General features: G+C 39.4%; 1 protein-coding gene across 7 annotated transcripts in view; it reads left to right on the top strand.

Annotated features, from left to right (window-relative positions):
* Pter (phosphotriesterase related) overlaps positions 1 to 23,495 on the top strand; it is a 74,933-nt gene that overhangs the window by 4,568 nt on the left and 46,870 nt on the right. Inside the window, exons 2-3 of one of the 7 annotated variants that reach the window (XM_027405235.2) lie at positions 8,161 to 8,260; positions 21,405 to 21,654. The exons of 4 other annotated variants lie outside the window; for them this stretch is intronic. The gene's annotated coding sequence lies outside the window, so the exon portion shown is untranslated. The remainder of the gene's footprint in view (positions 1 to 8,160; positions 8,261 to 21,404; positions 21,655 to 23,495) is intronic. 2 more of the 7 variants (XM_027405236.2, XM_027405237.2) reach the window with 2 other exon arrangements.

Raw genomic sequence — 23,495 nt, 5'->3', positions numbered from 1 at the left:
TGAACTCTTAAACCTATCTCTTGTTTACCACACCACACTGCTACATGTTCTCTCCACTACATGATTCACACAGCTGAAACATTAAATTCTGTCAGTCTTGTTCTCTAAAAGCCTAAAAGTCCCCACCCCAATTCAGGGCTAGTTCACACCATACCATTGCTACATACATCGTGTGATAGCTGTTAAATTTCTCAATTAGCTTCTCGTTTACTTGATCTAAGGCCTTGTCCTCAACTATCACCTGGTATCATCAAAATCTGTCATATCATGGTATGTTGAATTACATGTGTCAGGCCTGCCTTTCCCAAAGTCATCATTCCAGTTTTTAGAACCCTGAGCCTCCAGGTGTAGCTAAAGGGCATTTCTGTAGCTTAGATTAGATGGCCTCCATTGCTGGATTACATTTGTTTCTTTGGTCTATGATAACAAAATGCCACAAACTGGGTGGCTTAAAAAACAAAACAAACAAACAAACAAACAAACAAACAAAAAACCCCACAGAAATGGATTCTCTCACAGTCAAGAGATTTGGAAGTTCAAGATGTACGTGTCGACTACCCAGGCTGTCTTCTACTGAGGCCCCTCCTCTCCTTGTCTGGCAGATTGTCATCGTCTTCCTGTGTACTTTGCCCTCCCTCTCTGTGTGTCTGTGTCCTAACCTCCTCCTCTTACAAAAACACCTAGGCCTGTGGGGTTAGTGCTACCATAGCAACCTCATTTTAAGGAAGTTCCTCTGTAAGACCCTTTCAACAAGCAGTCTTGTTCTGAAGTACTGTGGGTTAGGAATCCAAACGTGTGGGTGTGTGTGGGGGGGGGGCAGGATAATTCCAGTGTAGTATGGTAATGGTCTCTCGAAATGACCACTTTTGGAGTAATTTTCTTTATCAAATATGAGCTGCTAAGTGATGAAGGCAAGTCCCGTGGAGTCTGCTTTATGCAAGAACTTCTCTTGAATATTATTTGAAAAGGAACTTTATGCCTGTGACTTAACATTGATATAATTAGATTAAAACTGAAGTGACATCATTTAGTGAATGAATTTATTAAACAACCAAAACGTAGTCAACTTTATTCCTTACTATCCGAACTGTAACCATTCAAATATTTCCTTAGTAATTTGCAAGCGTTTTTGCCCAAGAATTTTCTATAAATCAAAAATACACTTTTGGCTGTATAGTAAATTCTAGGCAGGTTGGACTAAAACTAAACAAGTAAATAAATAGAAAAGAAAAATACATAAGAGGAAATGAATGATTTACGCAGCCTATAATGATGAAAGACTTGATGCTTAGGGGCCTGAAGAAGATGGAGTTTGCATGCACATGTTAGATAATTTTTATGTAAGAAGAATAGTTTTAGTTATATGATTGTCAATTTTCACTTTCAATTTGGGGTCACCTAGTAAACATGCATGTAGGCTTTTCTCTGAGGGAATTTCTTAAGAGGGTTAAATGAGAAGGGTTCACCCTGAATGTGTACAGCACCATCTCATGGGCTGGGGACCTGGACTGAATAAAAGGAGGAAAGGAGTAAGTGAACTGAATACCAGCAATCATCTCTCTCTGCTTCCTGATTGTGATGCAATGTGACCAGCCTCCTCACGATTCTACTGGTATGCCTTCTCTGTTATGGTGGACTGTACCCTCAAACCATGGGCCCGAATTGGTTCTTCCTCCTTTTCATTGTTTCTGTTCTGGTCACAACAATAAAGAATGTAACTAATGCAAATTACCAGTTGCTCCATTGAAAAAGTGCAAGAAGGCTATGCTATGAGAATGCCTTTCCCTGCTTAATGTGTTTTCTTATTTTCTATCATATGATATGTCTATTGCTTCCACAACTCAGTGCTTTTCTACTAGTTTACTGGACTCGTGGGATATTGTTTCTTGAATTCAGTTTTTTACTTGGGAGCCTGTTAATTTACCAATACCCTAAGCATTAAAATTCCTGCTCAATGCTGTATCTAAAAACTACCCCTCTGCTGCAGCAGCAGAAGTCTTAGAGGTTGACATTAGGCAAGAGTGCTTTGCAGAGGGGTGATTTTCTGAAGCTCAGATTCCTTCTGCTGTTGGCAGTGTCTGTCCAAATTATTCCATGTGTAGGATTGGAAATGCCCTGGACTTGGCTAATCTAATTCATATTGGGCCTGGTATAGGTTTCCATTGATTTCTGTGCTGCCTTGAACTTGACTCATCATCATTCAGTCAAGCACACTTTTCAAGGGTGGTTCTCTTTCTCCTCTATGGAAATATCTTGCTGAAACTCAGTTCCTCAGTAGGACAGTGTCCCATACCTCAAATACTGACATCACTGAGACCTTTCTGTGCTATAGATGAAGTGGATTATTGACTTTTTAAAAGTGTATATCACTGTCCACTAAAGAATAAACTGTTTTTTAGTTGTTTGGTTGACACCAATACTTAAGAATAGTTTTTGTGTTTCTACTATAATGATTAGAAATTATTGCTAAACTATATTACACACATACACATGTATGTAGTCAGATCATAAATCACTCTCACAGTTACTTGGGAAATAACAGTGTTGAGTTGCTTCAATAGAACATCTAATTTGAGAGATAATGGGGCTGTCATTATGTGTTCCTTGCTTTATTTTACTTTTATGAGCAGTATAAAGGGTAACAAATACTTAACAGCCTAGAACTTCTGGGTTGTAAAGTCATTCAATTTTATTCATCTGTTAGTACTAATCTATGGTTTATAGTAACTCAAAACTACATACTATAAAAGGAGAATTTTAGGGAAAGGTGCCAGTAGGTTTTATATTCCTTAATGAGAAAGTTTACAGTTTCTACTATGTATATATCTGATGTGGGAGGTCCTTCTGTATGCTGAAAATATGTGTTGCTTTTATTGGTTGATGAATAAAGCTGTTTTGGCCAATGGAAAGGCAGGATTTAGCTCGGTGGGAATTCCAAACAAGGAGATAGGGAAAAGGAAGACAAAGGAGAGATGCTGTGTAGCCATGGCAGGGTGCCCGTGCATTCTCCAGTAAGACAAGACTACATAGAGATACACAGATTAATAAAAAATTGGTTAATAATTAAAAGAGAGCTAGCCAGCAAAAAGCCAAAGCCAATGGCCAAACAATTATAAATATATATTAAGCCTCTGTGTGGTTATTTCTTAAGCAGCTGTGGGGCCTGATGAGCAGAGAAAAAACGGTCCAGTGTGATCGAGATAGATGGAGAAAATCTTCTACCTATATCTAGTCTCTCTGTCTCTGTCTCATTTCTTTGTCTCTCTGCCTCTGTTCTCTCTCTTCCTCCATCTCTCCTTCCTCCCTCCCTCCATCCTTCTTTCTCCAGGGTCTCACTATGTAGCCCTGGCTGACCTGGAACTCTATGTAAATCAGACTGACCTTAAATTCACAGACATCTGCCTGCCTGTCTGCCCCCTGAGTGCTGGAATTAAAGGTGTAGGCCATCACACCTAGTAATACTCCAGTTCCTATTCTCTAAATATCTAAATATTGAACATGCAGAAAGGCTATAGAAGACACATACAAAATGCCTCTTCAGATACCACCCTAGAACTTGTAACTTTAGGGATCACCTTATTCGACTTTTTAATTTTGTTAATTGAAAACTAAGGTCCACAGACTGGGGTTCAAAGACAAGGTTTTAGCATAATAACTTCCTTTGGAATATTTATAAAGTTGGTAAAGTTCCAGCTTTTATTCCTCTTGAGGAAAATTGGGATTTATTCAGAAAACCATCATTTTCCCAATCTGTGTTCATTTTCTCATTCATATTGATTGGTTGTGCTACCTAGATTTTTTGTTTTGTTTTGTTTTTTGTTTTTGTCATCTTGACACAAATTGGAGTTAATGAAGAGGAGGGAGCCTCAATTGAGAAAATGTCTCCGTAAGATTGGGCTATAGGAAGGCTGATAGGGCATTCTTTTAGTTAGTGATTGACACTGTAGTAATCTGCCCATTGTGGGTAGTACCACCCCTGAGCAGGTGGTCCTGGGTTCTATAAGAAAGCAGCCTGAGCAAGCCATGAGGAGCAAGCCAGTAAGCAACACCCTTCCATTGCTCCTGTATCAGCTCTTGTCTCCACGTTCCTGTCCTGTCTGAGTTCCTGTCTTGATTTCCTTTGATGATGAACAGTGATGAGGAAGAGCAAGCCAAATAAACCCTTTCCTCTCCAACTTGCTTTGGTCATGATGTTTCATCACAGGGATTGAAACCCTGACTAAGATATTGATTAAGTATCTTAAGTTGATAGTAGATTTTGGTAACATTCAAGATACTTCATAATTATCATTTAATATATCTTATATGCTCTAACTTACTGAATTGGGAAATACATCTAATTAATCAGGAATTATTTACATTGCTTTTGGAAGTATTGAATGAGAGGGACATATTTAGTAATTTTTTCTAAATGGCAAGATATACATAATTAGTATGCTTTCTGTTTTTCCATCAAGTATACATGGATTTAAACATCCTAAATTCTTGATTTAAGAAAATTAAATGTATTAATTTGTTATGTGTGTATATCTGTGGGTTTAAATGGACATTGCATGGCATGCACGTGTGGATATCAGAGGATAGCTTTCCATGGTCAGTTCTGCCCTACTCTGTGGATCCTACAGGTCTGACTCAGGTCCTCAGGTTTGGTGGCAAGCACTTTTGCCCACTGAGCCATCTCACTAGTCCCCCAAATTATTGATTTTTTTAAAACCTGTGATCATATCTAGTAATAGAACAAATGATAAAAACTGATAACCAAATATAATAAAAGCCCATTTTATACCATTACATCATGAAAAATGCATGAGATGACTTTACTGGAAAGAATAAACCAGGAAATGAGATTAAATTTCACAGGATGCTTAAACAAGAACCCAAAGCAAAATAGAGTAGCAAGGGCTGTAAAGACTTTACCTATGAAGTTAAAAATAACTTCAAAGGAAGGACAGCTAATTCTGTTTATGTAATCGGTTTATATTGCTCCGCAGCTTGTTGGTAAAAGTAGCTTTGAGTACTTAGAGAATATATCTTTATCCTTGCTGTGTTCCAATTAAAAAGTGCTATTGCTTCTTTTTGGAAACTAGAATCTTGAAGTGGTTCTGGGGTCTTCTGGGTGCACACAACCCCAGAAAGGGAATATTAGGCACCATCATCCCTCCGAAGACTGCAATGTGCCATGACCAAGAAGACAAGCAATAATCTGGGAAGCATTGCCAGTTGGTAACTATTCTACTGTTAGTGTCACCAGAGACTACATATCTCAAATCTGTTCCCTGTGTTTTCAGACCCACAGCGGCTCTGAAACCCGCATATTCTTTCCAGTCAAGTTAATTTATTCATCCATCCATAAACATTTATAGAATGTCTGCTTTGGGCCAGGCATGGCACTAAGTGCTGCTGTGACGTTGTTCTCACTTCAACATCGAGCAGGGAAGATTCTTCATGAGTTATGAGGATCTGTTTGCAATTCTCCTGTGGGGTCCCACGAGAATACTAGGAGATTAGAGGCCCCTCCAATGAACACAATATCCTGCCAGTCCCTGCCATGTGTGCCATTTGTCATTGACACGATGACAGTCATTTTACATTGTGGTGTCAACTCAGGAAACCAAGGAGACTGTGGGGGATGGGCAGCATTTTTCTCTATAGGACTTTCTTTCTCCTGGTGCTGTATCTGAAGCTACATGCGGAAGGCTGTGCTCTTTCTTCATCCAGAACAATGCAGCTTCTTTCTATTCCCTGCATGGAAAATACTAAAAGAAGATGTGACACTTGTGACTAGGAAACCCAAACAGCATGGTTACAGAATCTGGAGAGGGTTATGTTACCGTGTGTGTGTGTGTGTGTGTGTGTGTGTGTGTGTGTGTGTGTGTATTGTGTGTGTGTGTGTGTGTGTGTGTGTGTGTGTGTGTGTGTGTGACTGTTTGTTTAATAATATAAAAGCAAAGAGTGAGGGAAAGACTAGCTTACCTTATTTGTTTATTGACTGATTGATTGATTTAATGTGTATTGTATGGCCCTGAGGGATTGTGCGCCAAGTGTGTGCAGAAGCCTGTGGAGGTCAGAAGAGGGCATTAGATACTTTTGCAACCGAAGTTACTGTCAGTTATGAACTTCCTTGTGGGTGCTGGGAACCAAACATGGACCCTCTCTAAGGATAGTGAGTGCTTCTCAGCCTTTGCTCACCTCTTTTAAACAACCCACTTTTGTAGAAACTAACTTACTACTGGGAGATGCAACTCATCCCCTAAGATCCATCAGCATTAGTCCCCTCTCAGGATTGTCATGATCCAGTCACCTCCCACAAGGCCTCTCTACTCTTAAATTTCCTAAGTTCATCTCCATATTTTTAAATGGGGAATATGACCCAGCATGAATCTTCAACCCAAAGCACAGCTTCTAGCCTATGCTTAGTTGCTGCTGGGGCCATGTATTCTGCTAGAGTTCTTTTCTCCTCCCAGAATTAATGAATACAAAGAAACCATTCAGATGCTTATAACATGCATTCCATTTCTGACAAAATAACTGTGCTTACTACATTCAACTCTTTTCAACTCTTTTCCTATTTAGATAGTCCTAGTTGAGGATGTAGCTTAGTAGTTGAGCAGTTGCCTAGCATGTAGAAGGTCTTGGGCTCCATCCTCAACACTGCAAGCAACAACAGTAAATTCTTCAATAATACCCAGCCCTAGGTATTGCCAATCTCTTTAGAGTACATTAATTTTCACAAAAGCATTCAATGCAAATCCAATTAAATTGCAAACTCTTTGTAGGTAGGAACCTTGTCTATTTTTACTTTGTCTTCCAGAAAGGTACTGCCCCAGTTAATTACTATTGTTTGAGTCCTCACAAACAAACTCAAACCTTAATATCTTAGGAAAGGACAAATATTCAGTCAGGGGTCGTCTGCTGACCTTATTACAGAACACATTGACCTTTGGAGGAGGTAAACTCCATATTGCTGAACATCACTCTTTCCTTTCAAGCTCTTACACCACAACAACTTGGCTCCATCACAATTAATCTTGTGTGGCAATGCAGTGACAATGAGATGATTTCTCTAGAGAATCTATGCTAATACTATTAAAATGCTCTTACGATGTCAGAATGATTGCAGCGGAGCATGAGGGGACTGTGCTTATGTGATTATGATATTATAGTGATGGGCGATTACCATAGGAAACTACTAATTCAACCCTGCAGGGACTTGCATTATGAAGCCATTATAACATGAGATTATAATGACACAATAACTTGGATGCATATTCGTGATGTGAAAACTAAAAGCTAATTGGAATGCAAGTACTATTTCCATTAAATTGTAATTAAACACTGAGAGCAATGCTTGTTTAAATTTGAGATGGAGACATACAATTCAGAAAGGAAAACTGTGGGCTTTAAGAAAGGATGCATGTTGAGCATAAGCTTAAAAAATGGTTAGAAACCATTTTCAACTCCACCTTTTAGTACTAACTGCATAGAGTGGCTTCCCCAAAAAGCATCACCAAGAACTGGGATCAAGAATCCAATCCAAAAAAAATGGTTCCAGTTCCCATGCTTTCCCTACCGCCAACTCACATTCCCAACATTCTTGTTTCATTCCTTTTATGAATGTCATACTTTGCCAAGTAGAAGAGACTGAAGCAAATTATTTTTCACATAAAAATTACGTGTGTGTGTGTGTGTGTGTGTGTGTGTGTGTGTGTGTAAGTGTGTGTGTAATCAAAAGTAATCCATACTTATTTCTACTTATTTTCTTATTCTGTAGTCATGTTGATTGAACCCAGGATCTCGGGCATATTAGGTAGGTTACCCCTAACCCCATAGTGATCCATGTTTGAAAAAGATAAGAGCAAGGAGAAGAGGAGTTTGAAAAAAGTTTCTTTTAAAAGAATATCCCATCCCTAGACAAGGTGCCTACCCATCCTGGTGCTAGAGAAGGAACCAGAGATCTTTGCATGCTAGACATGCATTTTGTCACAGACCTTCTTTCATAACCCTATTCTCTATATCTAATATACTCACCTTGGTTCAAAATTTGCATTTACAACACTTTTATAATATAATTATTGATACTTGCCACTCTTTCCTGATGCAGAATCTATCTCTTATCCAAGAGAATCTAGTCGGTAAATTTTTGTTTGTTTTTTTTTAAAGGTCAGCTCAAGCTAGACAATTTTGCATGTCACCTGGGAAGCCATATTTTACTATTAGCGGATGAAACTTGGCAGCACTTCTGCCCTGTTACAGGAAAAATGTAAGTGGATTCTTCAGGGTGTATCAGTGACAACAGAGGTGCTTACTTAACAGTGCCTCCTGCTTAGGAACCGATGGCACCTGTGAGGAGGCACTGACTTCTAATTTGGTCTCAATCCATAATTGTTATATGGCTTAGGTAAACATGAAACTGGATTATGGAAAAGCAGGAACATTTAGGAGTCATAGAGCCTCTTAGATATGCAGCTGTATTAGCTTGCTTGGGTGTTATAGGGACACGAAGACACTCCTCTCTACTCATTATGACTCCAAGTGGTTATTGCTTCTTGGTTTAAATATAGTTGAGATGGGTTTTTGTTATTAAGCATTTAGTTTGCATTTAGCTATGTGGTATGCTTTAGAGTTATTTTTATTATTGCTTCTTGCAACAACCAAATTAAATAGGTGACTCTAAATTACTAAAGTCCTTATTTTTATAATTAGGAACAGGAATACACTGCAATCCAGTGGCTGCTTTGTGTCACCCAAGAACAGTGCAGCTGGAATTAGGTTGTTGTAGAAGTGTTTCTAGAGCAATGAATTGTATTTTCTTTGGTAGCACTTCCATATTAAAGAAGACCATAGGAACTCATTGTGGTGTCCATAGCTGATGTTCCTATCACTTAATAAAACAATCATGAGGTTGAGATGTTAAGAGACCCAGTTCTGGTTTAGATTACTGGACCTTTGAATGAAAAAGGATTCAGTTTTCACATCTGTAAAACAAAGACTTGGAATTGAATGACCCTTGTAGTCCCTTTCAGTTTAAAAACTCTTGGGCACATAGCATTTAACGTTAATTGAAATTTAAACATCTTCATTGTAAACACATCTTTTTAATATTTAATAAAATGCCCAATATTTTTGTTACTGTAAAATCATTGATCTAAATTCAAAACCATACTTTACTTGGATGGCATTTCACCATCTGACATGTTTTGGCAGTAGATTTGTGATTTGACTTAAAATGACTTTTTTATTCAAGAAACTGTGTAAAATTCTTAAAGTTACAGGCATAAATCAAATCTCAAAAAAAGAGATTAAAATTATAGTCCTTGGGTATTTTGGTGATTTTGATAAAGTGTATTTTAAGCTATAATTGAAGGAACGTTTTCCTTAAGAACATAGCTAAATAATTATAAATAAATAGGATGAGTCTAAGAGGTCTTAGGAAGCAGTGATAGAAATGCACAATATTGTGCTCGACAAACCTTCCTTTTAAAGAGGGAAGGTGTGTGTGTGTGTGTGTGTGTGTGTGTGTGTGTGTGTGTGTGTGTGTGTGTACCCAGGGAGACCAGAAGGGGGAATTAGGGGTACAGGTGCTTGTGAGCTGCCAGGCTCAGGTGCTAGGAACCAAACTCTAGTTTCTTTTAGGAGCAGGAAGTATTCTTAACTGCTGAGCCATCTCTTCACCCTCAGCTCCTCCCAGATCCTTCCCACCTCCCCATCCACCCAACATCATTCCCTTTCTCTCTCTCTTTTTTTGATAAAACAGCACTTTTAGTACATCAAAAACTCTAATATCTTTTCTCCAAATCAGTTCCTGTATCAGGTGCCATGTTCTCTCTTAGGACTAAGCTGATTCTGCCACCTGATTTCCTTCCTTAACCCATTGACACCCTCTTCAATCAAATTTTTCTTAACCTTGTGGTTCCACAAATTCCCAATCAAGTTTTGGATTTTGCTTTTTCATTGTTGTGATAACACAGTACAAGCAATTACTCCCTAGGATGCCGTGTTCATTTGATGTCAAAATGTTGCCATAGAGTTTCATCACTGTTTGTTTGTATCTCTGGTTTTTTTTTAAGGCCCTAATGGTTAAAAAATATTTTCACAAAGTCATGAAGCAATAACATTTGTCTTCTCTTTTATTGTGGTCTCTATTTCCCTGGAAGCCACAATTTTCTCATGGTACATTAGGGGAGATTTGGACTGAGTGAATGTTATCAGTTTGATAAAGCAGTTAGGGTTATTGAGTTTCTTTATAAGAAATTAAGTTGATTTTTTACAAGATTGTATATGACAGTTGTGCATAAATTTGCTCTTCAGAGTCTTAATTGGGGTCTATACCACTATAGCAGGGGTAGAAGTAAAAAGAAAGACTTCTTCACTTTTCTAGTCTACAGTAATCCATTTTTCTGTTACTGTAGCAAAATACCTAAAAGTGGATGATTTATAAAGAAAATAAATCTACATAGCTTGTAATTTTAGAGGTTCAAGAACATGACACTAGTATCTTCTTAGTTTGGGCATAAATCTCCATGGCTGTCCCATCATCATGGGTGGCATCATGACATCCTTGAACAGAGAAAGATCCCTAGTCAGAGAGAAAGCCAGGGAGAGTAGGAAGAGACACTTGGTGATATAACCATCATATATAAATTAACCTAGATCCCAAGAGAGCTCCTCACTTTGTTACAAGGGTGGTACCCACAATTCTTTTCACTAGACTCCATCTCTTAAAGGCCAAACCACTTCTCACATTGCCACAAGGAGAACCAAGCTCCCAGTTCATGAACCATAGGACTATGTATTTAATCCATAGCCAAACCATACTGTAGTCTTTTCAATATCTAGTCCTATAATATGTACTGTATCTACAATATAATCAACCCTACTCTCAACACTCCCTCTAATGATCAGGGTGTACCCACTCATCTCTCTGGAGCTGAAGTTAACAAGAGATATATGGAGGATAAGACAGAGACAGTCACACAAGATACTTGTGCTAGTCAGTCTTGGTTGAGGATTGCAGACTTGAGTGGTAGAGCACACCGCTGGAGGTGAATGTGAGGGCCTTTCTGGAGATAGTACACCTTAAACTCTTTTACATAATGAACGGATTAATCCCTTATTGGATTCATAATGTAATGGCACTGATGAGTGGTGGTAAACTGTAGGAAGAGAAACCTAATGGGAAGAAGTAACTTGAAGTTACAGCTTGCCCTGCCTCCTTCAGGTCCTCCTCCCCCACCCAACCAATCAATGCAGTATAGTGAAGAACACTCTCTGCTGCATGCTTCTGCAGATGGGTTTTTGCATGTACGGAAGCACACAGGACCAAGAAACCATGGAGGGAGAGTTCTCTGAAATCAGGAATCAAAATGAATCTCCACCCCTGTAATTTCTTTCTGTCTGGTATTTTGTTATAATGAAAAGGTGTACTTAAGACACTTCCCATAAGCAGTTACATGTTACACACCACAACGTGTCCTTTGTTTCTTTCCAAGAGGAAAATGATGTATATTTTCTTTGGCAGACATTTTAGGTCTTTATTAATAAATGTTGGTAGACTCTCAAAAGACAAGCTTCACAGGTCACGGGTGTGATACTATTTTTGAAGGTCTCCCAGGGGATGGCTCCAGAGCCCGCAGCAGTGTGTTCTGCCTTTAGTGAAAATGGACTGTAGCTCCTCACCCTTGTCTGAACAAGAACTAACTCCATTTCCTCATTGCTGAAATGGGAGCAATAATAAGTGGATTTCATCTCAAAGCACATCCTGTGGCCTAGTCTTCTACTGTTGGGTACTTTTGATGACTCACCTCCATCCCTTGCCTGCTTGTCCTGGACATTAGGAGACTTAATTAAAGTATGCAGGGTGTCTTAAGCTCTTCAGGGAAACACCTGAAATTATTATTTTAAATAACTGTTTTGTTGCTCAGTGATCTCTCAAAGGTAATGGAACTAGCTATGTAGAATACTGGGGCTTATACTATAGAGTTTAATGAAAATACATTCATTCGTACAATGCTATATTAATGACTGGGTTTTAAGAGTTCAAAGTTGAATTACTGGGGCCTTTCTGGCCATTCTAAGTGATTTAACTTTGGCCATCACAAAGGAACATATTTTAAAGATCAGCTAAGTATTCAAGTAATGCTGGTTGCAGTCAGCCTTCAAGACTTAGCAGTTTGTTCTCATATGGTAATCTTTTTAACACTTTTCCATATTACAGGAAAAAGAGGAGGGTGCCTGTCCAAGCTGGCATGTACCCTGAAATGTTGTCCCTGAGGTACAAAGACAGATCCTTTAGTTTCTTTTCCTAACTTGTCACTTCTGCCTTTCCCTCCCGAGCATTCAGTCCATGCACTGCACTGGCCATTCGATTGTCACTAGAATGCAGGGCTCATCTTCGGGCCATGCCCATGTGTCATTGTGTTTTATAATGAACTAATATGAAGTCCATGCATGAGGCCCTCCATGCTGCTTGCAAGTCCCAATATGCCTTTTGTTGCTCATGCTAGGTTCCTTCTCCTATTCCAGGAAGCCTTCTTGGTACCACTCATGTTGGTGACTGTTGCCCAGACACACCCAACAGAGCATCTGCCTTGCACCTCCTTCCTGATGTCATCATAATCCATGATTTCATGAATATTTCATTAATATAGAAAACCAACTAACCTCTCATTGGTATTCACCATGTGCCAGTATATTGTCATGGCTTCTGTGACTTCCTAGTCTGTTACATTTTTATCTTCATTTTCCTTAATATCTTTCTCTGAACATGGGAGATCCTTGGCAAACATCTGCTACATTGAGTTGAAAAGTATCCAGTAAAATTGTATGCGCCTGGAAATCTTGGCTTCTTTATGTTGCCTTCCAATATCTTTTGCACTTAGATGTCAAGGTGTCCGCTATAAATTATAGCATGATTTTCCATCTTAAAACTAGCAATGGGTGGTGAAAAGTCTATATAAATAACACAATACTAAAGAGAGCATATGCCTAAAATACTTTCCATTGGAATGGAACTAAAGGATGGACAATACTAGACTAAATATTAGTTCTTTGGTTGTGGAGTGCCTATTAGTTGTCAATCACACTTATAGCTCAGCATTGGCATCTACAGCTCTGAGAGCAGGAATAGACTCAAGTAGTTAAGAAGGTAAGGCTAGTTTCAAGCCTCACTCTCCCCTCCTTCAGGCATGCCATGATGTTTGTCACACAGTTGCCCAGCTAGGAAGGAACTAAGCTCTGACCAGATCAACATCAAGAACTAGAAGAAGGCTGGCAGCATCTTGAATGTTCTCTGCTGTGTTTTTTAGACCTTTTTTTAGTATAACTACCCTGTTTTTGTTGTTTTTTGTTTGTTTGTTTGTTTGTTTGTTTCCTTTTTACACCAAACAGGTTCATCCTGACTTTCTAAAACCATGTAGCACTGGTTCTTTATTAAACTCTAAATTAGCTAAACAGAGTAGCAAATTTCAAGCCTTTTTAATCTCACCTTCAAATTAACCGATGTGGGAAGTTTGTAGGGAGTATCTTTTAATACACAGTTGTGCAATTGAATCTGTGATTCAAGGAAGATTTTAAAATTAAACTTACTTAAAATTATACTGGTGTGGATGGTCTCGGCTCAATACACTGAAAAACATGAATCTAGGGGCATTTGGGAGATGGATCAGTCAGTAAAGTTCTTGCCATGCAAACACAAGGTCCCAAGTTCATACCTAAACACCCACACCAAAAAGCCAAGCATGGTAGCACAGACTTGCACTCACAGTACTGGGAATGTGGAGACAGACAGAAACCCAAGGCATACTGAACAACCTTCAGCTTCAGTGAGAGTCCCAGTCTCAAAGACTAAGGGAAAATATGATGGAGGAAGACTGCCAGCATCAACCTCTGCCTCTAAAGGCACATGCTAACGTACCCCCCCCCACACACACACACGTACCACCCACTCCTACATGACATACATTGGAAATACCCATCCACACACACAGGAAATACCCACCCCATACACACACACACACACACACACACACACACACACACACACAGACATGAAATACCCACCCCCACACACACACAGGAAATACCTACCCCATACACACACATACAGGAAATACCCACCCATGCACACACACACACACACACACACACACACACACACACACAAATACCCCCATACACACACACACACACACACACACACACGAAATACACACACACATACAATACCACCCCAATCCACACACACATGAAATACCCACCTCATACACACACACACACACACCACACACACACACACACACACACACAGACATGAAATACCCACCCCCCACACACACACACAGGAAATACCTACCCATACACACACATACAGGAAATACCCACCCCATGCACACACACACACAGAACACCACACACACATGAAATACCCACCTCATACCACACACACACACACACACACACACACACACACACACACAGACATGAAATACCCACCCCACACACACACACACAGGAAATACCTACCCCATACACACACATACAGGAAATACCCACCACAATCCACACACACATGAAATACCCACTCCATACACATAAACACACACACACACACACACACACACACACACACACACACGAAATACACACACATGCAATACCCACCCCAACCCACACACACATGAAATACCCACCTCATACACACACACACACACACACACACACACACACACACACACAGACAGACATGAAATACCCACCCCACACACACACAGGAAATACCCACCCCATACACACACACACACATGCAATACCCACCCCCATACACACTCACATGAAATACCCACCCCATACATATATACACATGAAACATAAGCCTAAAAGTCATTGATCCATCTTTTTCCTCTTTATAAAATAATCACTGTGGACAGACACTACTGCTGTAACTTTACTTGGTTTTGTGCTTTTCTGGTTTACATTTTGTCTCCACTAACTTAGCTGGGAATTGAGATGAAGTCACTCACTGTTATTTTTAAGTGTACAAAAGTCATGGATCCCTATATAGTACTGTGTGGGGCACAGGAGAATGAGCTAGAAAGTTGTGTTCGCTGTCTTCCAATTGCCTGGAGTGTGAAGATACAGGCAAATTGAAGAAACAAACCTGTTTTTAAAATCTGTCGCCCAGAAACTGATAGAAAACATTTTCCATGCTTTTAAATAATTTTTGATGTTATGATTCAGGGAAATAATGTAATTCTCAACAAAAAGAATCTGCTACCTGAGAATTCTCTATTGTCAGAATTATATTAAATACTCATTCGAGGAAAAAGCGTAACCTTTTATTAACAGTTTTTAACATCTGTGGACTATATGTTTATGTTGGAGGTTTTTTTAGTTGCTGTTTTTTGTTCTGTTTTGTCTTGTTTTGTTTTGAGATAGGGACTCTGGTATAGGTATAGCCTGGAGGGTGGCTCCAGGGTGGCCTGGACTCATTGTTTTGCTAAGAATGGCCTCAAACTCAAGACAGTTTTCTTGCCTCACCATCATAAGTGTTAGGATTCTTTTCTGACCCTAAATGTACACCTATTTATAATTTTCTTGTTTTTGCTTTAATAAAATTCCCTTTCTTTGTTATGTTTCCTTTATGTAAGTCACTTATAGATTACAGCTTAGTTATAGTAAAAGCAAGTAGATACCAATTGCTCCTGGATACCAGGCACAGAAGAAAGTTGAGGACAGATAAGATACAGACTTACCTGCCAAGGTCAAAGTATAAGAGAGTAACAAAGCATAGGTACATTGTGATGGTGCTATACTAGTGCCTAAGACCAGCACATGACTCAGATTGCTTGAAATCTCAAGAGAAATATTAAGAGAAGTGTTTGATTAGAAATGATGCCCAACCTGTCATAAAGGCCAGGCAGGTTAACCAGGAAAGGGGTTAGGGAAATGAGCCAGTAGAGTTTACAAACTTATTTGAAAGAGGAAGACAAGCAGGTGAGAATTTGTGAAGACCAGAGACAGGCAGCTTCTGGAGTTTAGGGTTCATGAGCAGAGCATAGGCATGGGGATAGGGTGGGAAAACTATCAAACTTTGGGTTAATATTTTGGGGAAGGGGGCCTGGAAAGATGGATCAGTGGTTAAGAGCACTTCCTGCTCTTTCACATGACCAGAGTTCAATGCCCAGCACCTATGTTAAGCAACACAGCTGTCTCTAACTCTAGTCTAGGGGACCTGATGTCCTTTCCTGGCTTCTGTAAGCAATTGCATTCATACAACATGCACACACACACACACACACACACACACACACACAGAGAGAGAGAGAGAGAGAGAGAGATGTAGGGAGCCGTCCCTGCATTCTCCATTACAAGATGGCGCCTGCATCCGGCAGGCACCGAATGTAAACAAGATTATTGCGCAGGCGCTGGGTAAATTTCCATTCCTTGATCTCTGCCTATTCCGTGGCGTCATATGGCCGGATGAGCTGCAGCCAATCATGGGGTGACATGTCCAAGGCGGCGGTTGCCCTCCTTTATTAGGGGACGGGCTTCTTGGTTCAGGGTCTCCGCTCTGGGAAGCTTATGCTCTCCTCTCAAGATGCATTAAAGCTTGTCTGCAGAAGGATCCGAGTGTCCCGTGTATGATTTCTTGCTGGCGAGAAATACAGAGAGCGCGCGGGACAGAGAGAGAGAGAGAGAGAGAGAGAGAGAGAGAGAGAGAGAGAGAATGGTTTGTGCTTGCATTCAAGAAAGCTTGGCAAGATGGGTTGCAATCATTTATTGCTGTCTGCCTTTGGACTTAAGTTGGGGGTTCAAACAGATTTTTACATGTGATTTTAGTATGGGTGTTGATCTTTTCCCATTTTATTTTCTTTTACTGATTATAAATATGAAAGGTAAACACAAATGCTAGGGAAAATATTGTTGTAATGAGAAAAATATGAACTCTCTTTGCTTATTCGACCAGCCTACAATAAGCACAAAATTTCAGTATGTCTAGTTTTAAGCTCTTATGCAGATGTGTATATTGGGCACATATTTATCATACTTAGTATAGTTTTGCTTTTTCATATATTACAATATGAGCATCTTTCTAAGTCATTAAATGTTCTTTGAAAATGTGGTTAAAGTGCTGGCTGTATAAGCATGGTGATCAGAGTTCAGATTCCCAAACCCTGTGTAAATTCTGAATAGACATCGTGGCTCCCCTTTGAATTCCAGTCTCAGAAAACAAAAATGGAGCAAGTTAGCTAGTGAGAATAGCTATATCAGTGAGCTCTGGGTTTGATTGAGAGACATTGTATTAGTAAATAAGGTAGAAGAGAAACGGAGAATGATTGCTGGCATCAACCTTGAGCCTCCACATATACATACACATACATCACATGCATGTGCACTCACACACTTGTGCCCTCACACATGTGTACACATGCATACACCACACCAAACACAACACACAAACATACACAAATATGGAAAATATTCTTTGAATATTTTTTCACTGATTATATAAAGCTCCATAGTATATATCACCATTTTCTTCTAAGATATGTTTGTTGCTTTAAAAAAATATAGTGTGTGTGTGTGTGTGTGTGTGTGTGTGTGTGTGTGTGTGTGTGTGTGTGTGAATATGTGTATAATGTTCATACAGTGCCTGGGGAGGCCAGAAGAGGGTTAGAAGTTACAAGCCGTTGTGAGTCTCCATATGCCAGCACTGGGAACTGAGCCAGGGTCTTCTGTAAGAACCACTAGTACACTTAACTAACACTGTGCCATCTCTCCAGCCCCCAAGAACTTGGTGCTGTTCTAGATAATGACATAATGAAATCTTTGTATGTCAATATTTTTACATGTGCCTAGACATCTCCTTGAATCAGATTCCTAACATCAAAGTAACATGTTTCAGACTGTGATTCAGATAATATTGCTGGTGTTTTTCTTTGAAGCTGAGGAAGCCTTCGCTTCTGCAGCATTACAGGAAGAGGGACTGTGGCATTCCTGCCTTCATTGCAGTGGGGTTTATTTTCAAAAACTACTCAGTGAAATGGCAAGTGTGTTGTAACTGTCATCCAAGGGAAATTTTTTCGGAAGGAACCCTACAGTGTTACCATTTCTGCCCACTTGTAAGGACTAAGTTACCATTTCAGATATAAAGCTGTTCCCTGATGAGTGAAACAAGATTTCTATCCATGAAAATCACTGACAGTCATCTGATACCACTGCTATAGACGTAAGTTAGGATCTTTAAACGATAGACGTTAAATAATTTTACATGTTAAACAGTACATTTTGTTTATTACGTGTATGTACATGCATCATAATGCACAAATGGAGCTCAGAGGACAACTTTTAGAAATCTGCTGTCTCCTACCTCATGAGTTGCAGGGATCAGCTAGGGTCTCGGGGCTTGGCAGCAAGTGCCTTTACTTGCTGAGCCTTCTCACCGGACTGTATCTTTATTCTTTAGAAATGCTCATACCAAACTGAAATTGCATGGCCTTTTCTCCTATCATGTTTTAGAGTCTTATATGGTGGCATCAATCCCAAATAAATCCCCTACTTATCTGCCAATAGAACAGTTAGACAGATATTTGAAATATATAGGGGTGTTGCATTGTGTTGTGCCACTGTTTGGAAATTGTTTTTAATATAGCATGTCTCTTAAAAACTATTAACAATATTTTATTACACTCATACTTTTCAAAATGGTGTGTCCAGTCGGCGCAACCCCTTTCAAAATATGCATGACTTTCTACATGGAACTTTAAAAAGGCAACTCTAAATAAAGATCAATTACCGAAACAATCCTGACCAAAAAGAACAAAGCAGGAGGCATTACTTTGCTTGGTTTAATACAGTACAATATGCAGCTGTAATATAGTAATTACAGTGGCATATACTTGTATAACAGCAGACACACAGACCACTGTAAGAGCCTGCCTAGAAACTCATACATCCACAGCCAGCTGATCTTCAGTAAGGCTGCTGAGAACCATGCACTAGGGAAAGGAATGTCTTCAATAAACGGTGCTGTGAAAACCGGACACTCAAGTATAGAGGAGTCATTGCAGATCCCTCTCTCCCCACATTCAAAAAGCAATTGGAAATGTAAGACTTCAAATTACCATAAGAAAATACAGGGGAGATTCTTCAGGACATTGAAATGGGAGAGCACTTTTTTTATTATTACATTCCAAAAGCACAGAACAAAAGCAAAAATTTATAAGTGAGATGATATCAAGCTAAAAAGCTTTTTTTTTTTCATAGCAAAGGAAACTATCAGCATAATGAAGAGAAAACTTTCAAAAACAGGAGAAAGTGTTTACAAACTGTGAATCTTATAGGGGTTGTGCCCAGAATGTATAAGGAACTGAACACTTAAAAAAATTGATTGGAAGGGAGTGATAGAGCTCAACAGGTTTTTCTCAAAACATGATGAGCAAGTTGCTAACAGATGACGTGAAAATCTTCTCCACCTCACTAATCATTAGGGAAATGCAAATGAATTACAATAAAATATTACCTCTTTCCAAGTAAAATACTATTATCAAAAAGACAAAACAAGAGCAGGCAAGGATGGGGAGGAAAGGGAACTCTTGTTTACTGTTGGGGGGATGAAAACTAGTCAACCACGATGGAAAACACATGACTAAACCCAAGACTAGAATTAGCATTCATCTTACCATTGGGTACATATTCAATGGAAGTCAAAGACATGTCAGCACTCTATGTTTATGGCAGCACTGTTTGCAATAAAAAAGAAATAGAAACAACCCAGGTGATTAATGACGAAGAAAAGTCATGAATACACATTCGTATTTGGATGTATAGTGAAACTTGGATACCCAAACCTAGAGTATTCAGAGTACTAGCCAGACATTGAAAGGGGCCAATCCCTCCTGTCTTTTGCATCAACAGAGATGGAATCATGTGTTAAAGCCAAGAGCAAAGACAAGTAACACAAGATCTCCCACATACATGAAATTTAAGAGAATTGCTCTTGTGGGGGGTTAGATTAGAAGGGTGCTCACCAGAAGCAGGGTGATTAGAGGGTGAGGAGACAGACAAGAAAGACACTGATAATTGAAGACTAGGCCACAGTGAGATGAGAGACAAGCTATGGGGAGCCATTGCAATGGTGTGCTAGAGACAGCAGCAGTCTAAAGTATGTTTCACAAGGCTTGAAAAGGGGATCTTGACATTTTCACCATTAAGAAATTATAAAATGTTTAACCTGATTTAGATACACATACGTGTATCAAAATATTATATGGCACTGCGATAATGTGTATATTTTGTTTTTAATTTTAAAAACTTATTTTATGTATATGAGTGTTTGCCTGCATGAATGTATGTGTGCCACATGTGTGCCTGTTGCCCAAGAAGGTCAGAAGAGGGCACCAAATCTGGAACTGGAGTTACAGATGGTTACGAGCCATCATACAGGTGCTAAGAACTGAACCCAGGTTCTCTACAAGAGTAAAAAGTGTTCTTCACTGCTGAAATATGTTTGCAGCTCCCCATTTTTGTTTTTAATTGCCATTCACAATATTTAAAATTGATATGATATAAGCAAAGCTTTACAAAGCTTACCCTTTTATCAATAGGATACATAATTTAAGAATTTAATATCACAAATACTTATCACAAAAGTTACCCCAACCCTTCTTCGCACCCAACATTCAACTAATCTATAAGTAGGACAAATTAATGATTATAGCTTAATTTGAATAATGTTTTATTCTAATTTGAAATATTTTTCAACCATTTTGTTGATTTGTTTTGGTTTTTTTCCACAAGTTTTTGCTGTGCAGCCTGTGTTGTCCTCAGTTTCCCCAGGTCTAGGAGTCTGGATGTGTAGCTTGATGAAACCTTTTAAAAATTTACTTATTCAGCATTGCTCTTCACATACATTATCTCTTACAGAATAACATTCTGCCTGTCTCCATTTGTGTGGTGTACAAGAACAAAGTATCACAGACTTCCTGGCTTATATGACAGGCATACAGTCTCACATGACACTTCATAGTTCTGGAGGCCAAAAGTCTAAAACAGTCCTTGCAGACTCTTAACTTCTTTGTGGATCTTAAAAGGCCTGTCATCTTGTTATGTCTTTACATGGAAACAGTAGCAAAGAAAACTCAGAGATCAGCTGATCTCATTGCAAAGGGCCCTGCTTTCATGATCTCATAGCTTCTCCACATGTGGCCTGGGAAAAGATTCAAGGTTCAGCCCGCAGCACTACCTTAAACCAGAGGCTTCAAACAAGAGTCACTTTATAATCTCCCACAACCCTCTAGGTGTACCATGCTCTACCGAGTCATGTGGAGTTCAGCTTGTAGTCGCTTGGGATCTTTGTGGAACAAAGGCATTGAATGTGTTCTCTCAACTCTCTGGTACCTCCACAGGGCTGACAGGGGCTGGATGGCTTGGAGCCTCCTCTTTCCATACACTCTCAGAACCTCTCCTTCACATGCAAACATAAAGAGACTTCTTACACTGTAATTCAGTTGCCCAAAGCACAAAGGAAGAGGCTGCTTCTGAAGATTTCGGTCTCCAACTGCCATCCATTGATCCATCACTGAAGGTTTCAGTCTCAGACTGCCAATCATTGGTCCGTCACTTCTGCCATATTGCTTTGGTTACAGTAAGTTGCAGGTGAGCTCAGGTTCAGGGTGGCTTGGGGCTGCACAGGATTGGTGACGTTGGGAGGCACACTGATCACTGATGGCCATCTGTGAAGACTAACACACTGCTTTCCGCACATTCATTTTTAAAGGCGTTTCTAGTTGCAGTTCCCCATGGCTAATGAGGACCTCCCGCAGCTTTAATCACTTTGGTGGGCATTTCCAAAAACCTAATGAGCTCTGATGTCAATCGAAATAGTCAATCTACTTTTAACAATCCCGGGTCTCAAGTGCAGGAATTCATTTATAAGCAAATTAGAGCTTCAGTTTGATTCATAAACTTCAACCCCCTATTGTTAGTTTTTAAAAAGAACAAGTTCAGGTCCATTTGGCTGTGGGTACTAAGAAAATATTTGGGAAATAATTCAAAGTTCATAATAATTCCAAACAGTTAGATGGAGCTTTATAATTTGAATAGTGCTTTGGGGTATTCTCTTACTTGCCTTTTCCTTTTGATCTTGTATGGTAGTTCAGGAGAATGTTTGAGTTTTCAAGTGAGGAAAATAGCTCATCACAAGCTGTTAAGTTTTCCTCAGAGAAGAAACATCAGAGCCAGGACCCATTCTCCTTGTGTTCTCTTAAACGTTGAAGGGCCTGAATATGAAATCCATCCTCCTATAGTGTGTGTGTGTGTGTGTGTGTGTGTGTGTGTGTGTGTGTGTGTGTGTGTGTGTGTGTGTATATTTTAAGGTCTTTCGCTTAAAGAATAAACTTTGAAATTTGGACTGCATTGGGAACTCATCTTTCCAACCCTTCATTTCACAGTTAGGAAAACAGATTCAGATTGGTTACGTCTCTTACCCCAAATGACACCATCATTTAGTGGAACAGCCAAGAACTATGGACTCTGAAACCTGCTAATTTTCCAGCTTCATTTGTGCCCTTGAAGAATAGATTTCTAAGTAAATTCATGTGAAAATGCTGGATGTGATGGTTCATTTCTGTAGTCCTAGCACTCGGGACACTAAGACAGGAAGATAACCATGAGTTCAAGACCAACCCAAGCTTCATAGTTAGTTCCAGGCCAACCTGGGCTTCTAGGATTCTGTCTTGTAAAACAAAAGAAAGAATAACAAAAAAGAAGGAAGAAAGGAAGGAAGGAAGGAAGGAAGGAAGGAAGGAAGGAAGGAAGGAAAGAAGTGGAGAAGGAAATAAGAAAATGCTGATATTATATATTTCAGATACTAATTTATGATTTTCCAGGAATTAAATGTGAACACTTTAGTTCCTTAGTGATTGAGTACAGATCAAAACCAGCTTTAATATCTGTTCAGAGTATTGCAACTTCTGGGCAACAACCTCTTGCTTCTATGAATGAAAATCTAAGGACTAAATTCAATGTAGAGATTTCTTTTCTTTTCTTTTATTAATTTTTTTGTGCAAGGGAACCACACCAAGGACCTTGTGGCCTTCTGCTTGCTAGACAAGCATACTACTACTGCACTGATTCCTCCAACTCCTGGTATGAAATGTGCTCTGTGATAAAAATGAAGTCGTAACTGGCCTTCTGATGACTGGTGTATGTTTTGCTTTCAGGATTATTGTTAGTGTTGAAATCAAAGTATTTCTCCAAGGATTCTCCCAGAATCCAGGGTGGAGGCTTCTCCTGAAGGAAGGGCATAAGATGTGACTGCCAGGCAGTATGGACTGTTATGTTTGCTCAGACTCTGGGATGTCACCAGTGCACATCATACTTCATTTTGACTTAAGCAAAGACACCACTTTCTTCCCCTTTCCTCCTCTCATCTTCCATTGCCTCCCCCGGCTTCTCCTCTTTTTACCTTGTTGTCTTCATGTCAAGAGTATGACTTT

This window comes from Cricetulus griseus, chromosome 3 (genome assembly GCF_003668045.3).
Source record: "Cricetulus griseus strain 17A/GY chromosome 3, alternate assembly CriGri-PICRH-1.0, whole genome shotgun sequence".
NCBI classification, from domain to species: Eukaryota; Metazoa; Chordata; class Mammalia; order Rodentia; family Cricetidae; genus Cricetulus; species Cricetulus griseus.
This window is presented reverse-complemented; position numbering and strand designations above follow the sequence as displayed.